This window comes from Pyrus communis, mitochondrion (assembly GCF_041283825.1).
Source record: "Pyrus communis mitochondrion, complete genome".
In the NCBI taxonomy this organism is placed as follows: domain Eukaryota; kingdom Viridiplantae; phylum Streptophyta; class Magnoliopsida; order Rosales; family Rosaceae; genus Pyrus; species Pyrus communis.
The window spans coordinates 181,686-192,560 of record NC_065229.1 but is presented as its reverse complement, the minus strand read 5'-3'; positions in this window follow the sequence as shown (position 1 = coordinate 192,560).

The following is a 10,875-nucleotide window of genomic DNA, read 5'->3' as shown; positions in this document are numbered from 1 at the left end:
AACAAGTGCTTATGAAAGCGGTTCGATCTCTATCAAAGAATCAAGCGCTAGAGACAAGAGGCACTCGCTTCAGTAAGGTCAAGGAGCAAAAACCACTCAATTCTTTGTGAAATTAAGGAGAGCAGCCATCCCTTTATTATATTAATTATTAGCGGTTAGGTTAAACTTTTTCCTGAAGCATAGATGAGATTAGAGATGAAAATGAGGCTATCATTAGGCGAAGATCATTGATCATACTTTCTTTCCTTATCCACTATTGAGTAAGAGGGATTTCTACTTTCCTTAGATCACTATCGAGTAAGAGAAAGTCATAGCACAGACGATCCTTACCCGTGAAGTTAGTTTACTTGCTTCCTTGTAGTAATGTATCAATCCCGTCCTAGGAGCATCATTCTATATGATGGATGTATGGCATTCCGTAATTCCATGATTCCTTTCTTTGAGTAAGAGCCTTATCGGGTCAAAAGGCATCCTTGTCTTAAATCCTATGGTGGCGGTTCCTTCGAGTAATAGGTAAAGTTTCCCCCGTTTGGTGACTTCCCATCTGTGTAGACTTCCTACCAGGCTTTCCGTCTTAGTGCTATGGTGTCCGACCAATCCAATGAGAAGAAAAAAAATCTTCTCCTCCCGGGGTAAGCTATCGAGCAATCTACTTCCTATCCCTCTGACGGTGAGCCAAGTACAAGTCCCTCTGCCTCTAGCTACGCATATAGTTTCCCATCTCCAACTGATCAGCCCGATCCTGACTCGCTTACCCCATTGGTCGAGCAAGCTCATCTCTTTTATGATTCTACAACTCCACAACGATAGCCGTCGACGCCTCCTCCGTGCCAAGGTTCAGTCGCACCATCTCCGGTTATTGGTAATGCCATCTGTCCTTTTGCGCCTCATACGCCGGCTCCAATAATAGCTTGTCTAAAGACTAGATGCTGGTAATGCCGGGCACGCCTTAAAGTAAAGTGCTCCTCCCCCGTCGTCAACTATCGATGACCTGCCTGAAGTGTTCTTCCAGCGCTTCATAGTCTTTACTTAGTCTTTATCGTACACCTGTAGAGCTGCTCATCAAGAAACGTCTCCCAAGTCGTGTTCCAACCAGATGACTCCATCTCTCTCTTGGACTGTGTCCCGAATCCTCAGAATCGGTGTCTTATGGTCTTCATCTCTGCTGGAATCTTAACTTGACGTCTCCCTTCGATCGATCCGTCTTGCAAGTGCAGGGTAACCCTGGGCCGGATCTACTTCATCGACTGTGTACTCGCCGACCAATCCTTCCCAACTCTGGCCGCCTGTAGCTAATGTTTTCCCTGTAGCGTCTCGTAAGCACCTTCGTGCTGAGCCGTCAGAGCACTAAAGTGGATGCTAAACTAAAGGTGCATCAATGGATACCTTCTTGCTGATTGTCTTTCTATCGAAAATCTCTATTATCCTGTTAGTAATAGTCGGTGAAAGCGTAAAAAATCTTTAATTTACGAGTGAGCAAGCAGTGTTTTTTTGTTTGAATTTCCTACTTTTTTTTTGTTGATCGGATATACCGATAAAAATATCTAATTGGATAGAAAGCAAGCTGTCTTAAGAGCTTTCAGCCTACTCTAAATATTAATCTATGTGTAGTTTCATTTCTTAGTGCTTTCTTTCTCTAAGATCAATAGCAATCCTAATCTTTGTGCCGTTAAGCGCCCTAATGTAACCTTGTTTGAATTCATTTCTAGAGCATAGCGTAGCGCGACTCTCAACGTCCAATTATGAAACTAGACCAGTATCATATAGTTCCAGCGAGGCTTTACTAGCGTTGGATGTTGAAATCAGCGGCCTTGTTTTCTTTGTTTCTTGAGCTTCGTTCTGGCCCTTTTCTTCACATTAGGGAAATAAGGATGAAACTAGTATGGCCACGAAACGCCCGAGTCTATTTTCTTAGCATGCCAACTATATGCTTAACACCGGTAGATTCGTTTGGTTGTGGGTCGAAGTAGTTGCGTCATAGCCGAAGACTCCGATCCGCTTAGTAACCCCCCATCCCATTGTTGGTCAAGGCATCTAGTCTCCCTACTTTGATGCTTTTACCAGTTGCCTTAGCATCTGCAGCGTGGTATATTAAATAGAATAGTAAATAGGCCTTCCCAACTCACTCGAATCGGTAGATCTCGGTGCCCACGTAGCAAAGGTACAATCGATGAGAAAACTTATTGGAATCTAGTAGTTGATGAGGAATCTTTATTCAAGTACCGTTAAGCAAGTACTAATGATCGGTGTGAAAATGCTGTATATCAAGACGTAGAAGTAGCCGCAAGTAGAAGAACAGGAAAGATTGAGACTTACTTATTCGTGGATAGCTCTTTAAAGAAAAGGTTCTAGTTCGATCCACTAGCACACAAAGAATAACATAGATAGAGGAGAGGTGTACCAGATTGTGACACTTCCCGGTTCGTCATGATTAGGTCGGTGTTCAGTGTACCTGTTGAAGACCTTAACGTAAGTAACTTAGTGCAAAAGTGGCGGAGATCCACAAAGGTAACCGGATGCCTGGGGCTTAGGACAAGGAGCGTCCGGAGTCTCTTAAGAAAGGAAAGAAAAAAAGTTATCATGAAGATACCTAGGTTCCGTCACATTTTCTATCAAATATTTCATTCAAGGATCATCTTCTTCTTAGGTAGACCACTCGTTAGGCTTGGGTTCGCTTACTTTTATTTGGTTTTGTGGAATTGGCTTTTGGTAAACGCACCTTTTGCTGACATCGATCTTATGCATTTTTTTTCGGACTCTTTGGCCGTGAACTCTGGCTCCATCGCAGATTCCAATTCTATTCATAATATACCTATCAATGATCCCCCTTTCAATCCAAATGATCCCCAACCTAACAATAATCCAATACCTCTCGACGTTGTCGATCAATTTCGTATACTGAACCAAGAGACGGAATTGGAACTCTTTGCTCGGATACGACTTCTCGAGAACCGTTTGATTGACGGCTTGCCACCGCAAATGAACTTTGGCGAGTACGAAGCCTTAGTCAGAGGGTTTCTCGATGACACCCTGACCATTGGACACTACCGTAATGTCCTGAGCAATGAGCTCTTCGATCTTCGCCTGTTAGAGTTTAAGGCGAATCTCTCCGCCGTGTATAGAGAATTCCTCCGGTATTTCCTAGGAAACTAAAGGCTTACGTTGGGCCTTCCCATTTCAATAAAAAAGCCCCGCTCCGGCCCCTCTCTGACAAGGAAAGAAAGAAATAATCTCAATTTTACGACACGATGGCTGTTCTCCACTAACCACAAGGATACAGGGACTCTATATTTCATCTTCGGTGCTATTGCTGGAGTGATGGGCACATGCTTCTCAGTACTGATTCGTATGGAATTAGCACGACCTGGCGATCAAATTCTTGGTGGTAATCATCAACTTTATAATGTTTTAATAACGGCTCACGCTTTTTTAATTTTCTTTTTTATGGTTATGCCGGCGATGATAGGCGGATATGGTAATAGGTCTTTTCCTCATTCTGATTTTGGTTTTCGTATCACGGATCTTGCTTCGCGCTTTATGGCGAAAATGCTCACCGGATTGCTTTTTCTTTCTCTCCTGGGTAAAGTAGTATCCCTTTTTTTAATATTTTTAAAGTGGGTATTACTTTATTGTGGCTTCTCGGGGTTTCCAGGGATCCTCACTGCCTGTTCGGTGGTCCCTACCGACCCCGTCCCCCTGCTTGAATTCTACCTCAATATGCCCCACCAAGATCCAAACTGGGTTAGATATGTGATAGACGTCCTACGCGCCACCCCTCCTGCCGAGATGGCGGCACAAATCCAATCTTTTATTAACCTCGAGTCGGCTTCGGCAACTCAAAAGGTTATAATTGACCAGTGCAAAACTATTTTTTTTTCGAAAGAAGATTCGACCCTATTTATTCCTGAATTCTACTTTGATGTTATGGTTAGTGCATTGTTAGAACAACTCAACATAGAATTTAATCAACCAGCACTCTCGAGCATTCTCATGTCTCTCTCCACCGATGAGCACCACGCCCCGTTCTACGCAGAGCTCTTAAATTCGGAGCTGTATACTTCTTTTTGGAACCAACATAAGGCGAAGGAAGAAGCTCAATCTCATAGTTATTTGAAGTACCAGGAGTATCTATCACTAGAGGACAGGGGCCGCGTGCTCCGGGCCGAACGCGATTCGTTGTTGCGTCAGTTAAGCCGGCACCGGGGCTAGGGATCACATATTTATTTAAGTGGGTCTCGACTTCTTCGTAATGATCTTCCCAGTAGTTCATATAGGAGCTATAGCCGTTTCATTCCTATTCGTTGTTATGATGTTCCATATTCAAATAGCGGAGATTCACGAAGAAGTATTGCGCTATTTACCTGTGAGTGGTATTATTGGACTGATCCTTTGGTGGGAAATGTTCTTCATTTTAGATAATGAAACCATTCCATTACTACCAACCCAAAGAAATACGACCTCTCTGAGATATACGGTTTATGCCGGAAAGGTACGAAGTTGGACTAATTTGGAAACATTGGGCAATTTACTTTATACCTACTATTCCGTCTGGTTTTTGGTTCCTAGTCTTATTTTATTAGTAGCCATGATTGGGGCTATAGTACTTACTATGCATAGGACTACAAAGGTGAAAAGACAGGATGTATTCCGACGAAATGCTATTGATTTTAGGAGGACTATAATAAGGAGGACGATAGACCCACTCACGATCTACTAAAAGGCAAGTAGCTTGATTGGTTCGAATCCAATTCGTGAGATGTCAGTGATCTTATAGGCAAAGGTAGGAGGGATGAGAGAGCGCGTGGGGGCAAAGGCAATAACATCCGAGCAAAGCAAGCCCTAGAAATGGGTATAAATAAGTCTCCTTCGGAATAGGCTGTTCTGGCTCGTTAGGTCCCAATAATCCAAAGGATACAAGCTTGCCGAGTCAGAAAGCTTTTTTTGTAGAGTCTCTTTCAGTTCAGGTCTTGAATCGTTTTGGGAGGGGTAGTTTACTTGCTTAGTGTGAAACGCTAAGGCGCTATCGGGGAGAGGCTTTTGGCAGAGATACGGGTGAAGCGGATCCTTTAATTTACTATGCTAGGTGGCATAAGCAAAGCAACTAAGAAGCCCATAATAAGGTCCCTCATAAAGCAAAGCTATGCATGTTTATATAGTCCACTGGAACGAACTCACAACTCAATGGGATAATTTTTTTTATAGCAATTAGAACTCGACTTGAAGAGTTGAGATAGCTAACAGAAGAAAGGACAGAGTTACCGGTAACTGGAAGAGGTCACTCTGCTTGCCGAGGGGGAAACACTCTTATTTTAAGTTCTTTCAAAGATTGTTCCTTCCGGACCTATTCTCTATCCCGTAGTGGAAGTGCTCCCCCCTATTCCCTTACTCTAACAAGTAAGCAAGTAAACTACCTTAGTTGCTGCTTGCTTTCCGATGCGCGGCGAGTAAAAAGCTTGACCATCTTTGAGGCAATTCACATTGTGTTCGTATAGTGACCAAAGTAAATTAAAATTATTCTCCCCGGTCGAACATTGGAAAATTTCATACTTCCCCGTATTTTTGATTAAAACCTCTTCTTATCTTATTCTTGACTGCGCTTCGAAAATCGTTATCTTTTATTCGCCTATACCTATATGTGACAAATGAATAAAAAAGAAAATTGAGAACTGAAAGGAAGGCTTGAGTTCAGAGACGAAAATAAGGCTTGGTGACTTGCGAGGAAAGACTAGCTAACAAGCGAACGAACAAGAGCTCCTACTCGTGTTCCTGCTCCAACTCCTATATCAGAAGCTACATATGCTCTGACAAGACGCTTTCCATTCTCTACAGCTCTCCTTTTATTTTATTATTCCTACTGCTACTCTTAGTCCTTCCATTAACTACAGCCAAGACTCCGCCTCTATATCCTATGCCCCGTTCTTTTTTCATTTTTAATCGTTGATTGCTTGTGGTGATTGCTGTTCCTTTGTTTGTGTTATACAGGTTTACTTTCCTTCAGGTGTGCTGGCAGGCAAGGGAGGACGAGGACTGGAGTCCAACCCGAAAGTACAGCAAGGATCAAAGAACGTCTTAAAGCTCGCCTCTTTGCTTTCTTAAAAAGAAAAGCGGACTACGCAATAAGAGGAAAAACCATAAGCCCGGGGGGAATGTTGAAAACAATCTTATTAGAATTTTTTGAAGCGGCTTTCGAGTGAGGGCAATCGTCATAGTCAGCCAGCGAGTAATCCCAAGAAAGCCAGCTACCTAGCCTTTCTTATTCCCATCGCTAGCTTAACTTAAACTGAGGAATAATAATAGGAAAAACCCCAAGCCCCTATAAAGTAAAGTAAGCTATTTCAATGTTATTATTCTGTCTCTTTCCTCTGCCCGGTACCAAAGCCACTCGAACTTCGAATGCCGCACCAACTCCCTCAAACACAAGGGAGCGGGCACTGCTCTCCGCCTGTAAAACTCCATACCAGAGGATCCTTACCTTATTCCTAGAACGAAATATAGACATTGGTACAACAGGAGGCTCGAGAGACCTCGAGCGACACATCGTAATTTACGCTAACCTCAGCGTACCATCGGAGATACTTTAGCCACATCTTAACCCATGGTTGAAGAATGAGGCGATCAAGAAAGTCCGCCCCCTGAACTGGATAAAATGTCCGAAGACCCTCTCTTTCCTTTTCATTACAAACAAAGCGAAGGCGCTACTTAGCCCTAAAAAGAATGAAGGCCCGTGCGACACCCGGCGTTAACACTCCAAAATCTGGAAATGCTAACCACAGTTTCAATGGTAACGGGAATACGCCAGACGGCGAAAGCATACAAAGATAGCGACGCTTCCATCGCTTAGATTTAGGGCGATAGGTCGCACCACAGATATGATAAGAAGCACCCCTCAATCGATAGGTCAAAGACATAGACATAGTACCAGTTACATCTCTAATCTTTTATAAGGGGTCTTTTCCACATAATAGCGTCAACCAAAGACCGGAGCATCTTAGCAGACACTAGAGAAAAATCCCTAGTCACTTCGTCGCTCCAAAATCTTTTGGCAAACTCTAAAACATGACTTATAAAAAAAAATGTTTTAAATGAGATACTTTTTTTTCTTTTCTCACCTCTCAATATATACTATTAGATTGCGTCCGACCACCCGATCGATGAAGACTCGAACCTAACCACCCGGGATGACGGAGACTTTACTCGACGTCTTGACCCATCCATAGTCCGCTAATCTAATCCCAACGTCTTTGATCCTGACAAGCTTGGACAGGACTATATCTCTGTCTTTTGTTTGTTACACAACACTGAATGTACAGCTCCTACGTTCTTCTGGCTACGGTTCTTTCTATTCTTATTTATTACTTTTATATTTTATGGTCCGGCCCTTTTCAACCTCTTCTTCAGGTGGAGTATCTGAATACGAGCCTTGTTCAACTGTGCCCATGGACCCGTAAGCCCTCGAGGCAAGGCGAAAGGGAAGATATGCTCTGGCTTTCTTTGGTCTTGAACTCGCTCCCCGCTCGAGAATGAATGTTGGAAACTCTTCGATGACATGCTCCTTTGAGTGTACGATTCCTTAGCTGTGCCTGTTTGGTACCGAGCTCTTTGATGGCCTTTCTTTATCCGAAAACGCTAAAAGGTAGTGAGTGGAGTCAGGCACAAAGCGATCCTCAGCGGCCGAAAGAAGCCTTGTTCGGTCGTTCAGAGATGTAGGGGTTGCCGCTCCTTAGTTCATCTCTCGGTAGAACAGGGCACCTATGCGGTGGGTTCGACTCCCACAGGAGCGCACATTGCCAATCTAATTGGTACTTTCCTTTTATTGATTTTGAGTTCTTGCTGTCAATTACTGATTCTTTAGCGATGTAAAGCCATCAGGCAGTAGACCGGCAAGGGAACGGCTGTCTCGGTATTCGTTCTTGAATCAGTGACTGAGAGTAAGGGCTAGTGATCAATAAAATAAGACTAGTGGGGCATCTTGCTTTTCGTAGTAAGCAACTCTCTTTATAAAGCTCTTTTTTTATCGAAGTAAAGAGTAGTTCCTCTTGTTGAATGTCGTTCCGGCGAGCTACTTCGTTCCTCTTGTTCCTATTCTCCGATTCCGAATCTGATCTGATCCCGAACTCCGGAATCAGTCTTTCGGGCTCTTTAGAGCGTTAGAATGCGTCTTCTGGTCCTCATGTGGGTGATTCCCCATCTTCTTCGTTAAACGTTGGGTTCTCAGTAAGAAGATCGCTGTCCGCTGGGATCTAGTCCATGAAAGAAAGACCTTTTCTGCTATAGAGCCAATATGATCGTATGGATCCTTCCTTGAAAGAATCGCAAACAAAGAGTAAATTGCTTATTAGGTAGCAAACAGGAAAAGCAAACAAAAGGGGTCGCCTTCTCGGTCAATCCTTTCTAAGGAGCTTAGCTTCCCAACCATTGAACCGAACAACCCGGTGATTCCTCTTCCATCAACAGCTCTCTCGCTTTCCACGGGGAACTACTTTTCATAGGCTGATCCGAATTAGGCTTTTTAGGTCTTCTACGCGCAGGCATACCCTTTCTTTCTTCTAGCTAGGGTAGAGACAAAGACTTATATTAGTATACCGACCCCTCCCTTACTCAACAGCCCCTCGTTAAGTACACTTCCTTAAGTAACGTACACTCCTTTGGTCTCGGGTTTCAACTACTTTCTTTTAGTTCAAACTGGGAAGAAGGCTTGCTTTTCGTTGATCTCTTACTGGTGAACCATCACTCGAACCTGGAACCGAAGGACTTGCCTTTTCGTTGAGCTAGGCCCGTAAACTCTTTTAGGAGTTCCAAAGACGAAATAGATGACCGAGGGCCCTTCTAGATGGAGCCAGGTTAGGTCACTTCGATCGCTTAAGCCCTTACTGCGATAGAGTAGGCCGCTTTAGTTGGCAAGGTTATATGGTCTAGAATTCTGCCATCCAATCACCTTCAAACAGTTGGAAGCACCTTAACTTAAGAAGCTGGGCTGCCGAAGCCGCGGAACATGCTGCTCAGTCTCCACATCGCAAGAAGAGGTTCCGTTCAGTTAGATATTCAGGATTCACCGCACAGAAGCGATCTCGAACATAACTTATGTCATTTCTTTATCAGTAATAAGAGCATTGATAGAGGAAGATGAATGTGCAATGGAATTGCAATTGGATGGTTGTACTGCCTTTAGCTGCTCCGGTATCGGCATCGGCAGCATTCACAGCTGAGCGGATTCTATCACTCTCACTTGCAGCCTAGTCTGTAACAAGAACCATGGCATTCGATGCTTCCTGTATAGCTCTTGTCTAGCAAAGAGCCAAAGATCGTAGCGTGTCTACTATTGCTATAGAAAAAACCTCCTCCTCATATTCAGAAGTGCCACAGCTTCCTTTCCTAATTCCAATCGCGACATTGGTAATCCCGCATCTGAGATAAACCTAGTCTGATTCACGTGGCAAAGGGCATTCCTTGTCCCCTTCTTATACTAGTGATTCATTTCCTGCAAAACCTTCCACCAGCAGCCGATTCCTCCTGCTTTTCTGGGGCATCCATATAATATATGTATCTTCCCTCTGTCCATCAATCCTCTTCTCTGCCCTTTTTTATACTATGCGTGGCATGCCTCCTGCTCGTATCTTAACTGGGCAACCTTCTCTTGCAAACAATCCCTTCGTCGCTAACACCGGTTATTTCGAAACAACCTCTGCTCGTACATTAATGCCTTCCTCCAAGAGCTAACTCGCCGGCACTTGGCTGGGGATCAATAACTACTTATATAAGGTATACCACCATCGGCAACTGATTCAACTCTTGGTCACATTCAACCATCAAGAAATCATCCACCATTTAAACGGGTTTTCACTCTTTCGGGCGATTGAGAAAAAGAAGATTATGGGAGAAAGAAAGAACTCCACTTGTTATATATGAGATTTTCCTTATAGTAATAGAGAGTCTCTCTCATCCCTGGCTCGGAGTGGTTCAATGCCATGTGCTTTCCGAAACGGACGGTAGTCGACTTTAGGCAAACAGAGGCGCTTAGATGATAGTTACGTTACGCTTGCTGGGCTGGGCCCACTTATTCATAGTTCCGTCAACTAGCGCACTCCTGCTTGAAAGCTGCAAAGGGGGATTACGGGCTGACAAGTACTTAGAAGAAAGAAGAGTTTTTGAAATGAGTTGAAAAGCGGAGCAAATGGAGGAGGAGTTGGCTTGTTTGTAGCATAGAGCTTTGCTCTTCGTCTTCCGGGCCTTTAATAATGAATTCTGAAAAAATGCTTTGACGTCTACATCAAGCAATTGTGGAGTGCTACTGGTCGGTGCTTTCTTCTTGTATTATGGGAAAGGCGCACTTAGAACCACTCCTATCGTAGTGGTTTCCTTCTTCACTCTTGGTATATATAAGCCACTTAACGCGAGACTTATCCTGGTTAAGCAAAAAGGGCATTTCAGTTCGGTTGGTTTGGCCGGGGGCAAGCAGATCGCACAAGCAAGAACACTAGGAGCATTCTTTTTGTATATTATATCTGTATATTATAGGTGTAGTTTTCAGTCTCAGTCCCTATGCTTCGCCCCTTCTTTAAGTTAAGTTGAATGCCCTGCTGCACCTTCCTAAGTAACAGGTCTCCCGGGACTTCCTTCTTATACGTACGAAACGTATCCTGTCTCAAACGGATCTCTCTCTTAACATAACACCGTTGGCTTTATTTCTGTCTGACTCGCAGAAAGAAAGAGTACGCTAGCTAGCGCGCTAGAACTAGCATCGCCTCAAACAACCACCCCTTCCTCCTTTGGTGGCTCTGCAGCCTGTGCCTGCCTCCCTGAGCTCCAATTGCTTACAAAGCAACACCGATTGATGAGTTTGGAGCCCGCCCTTCTCCTTGACTTGTATTACCCTCC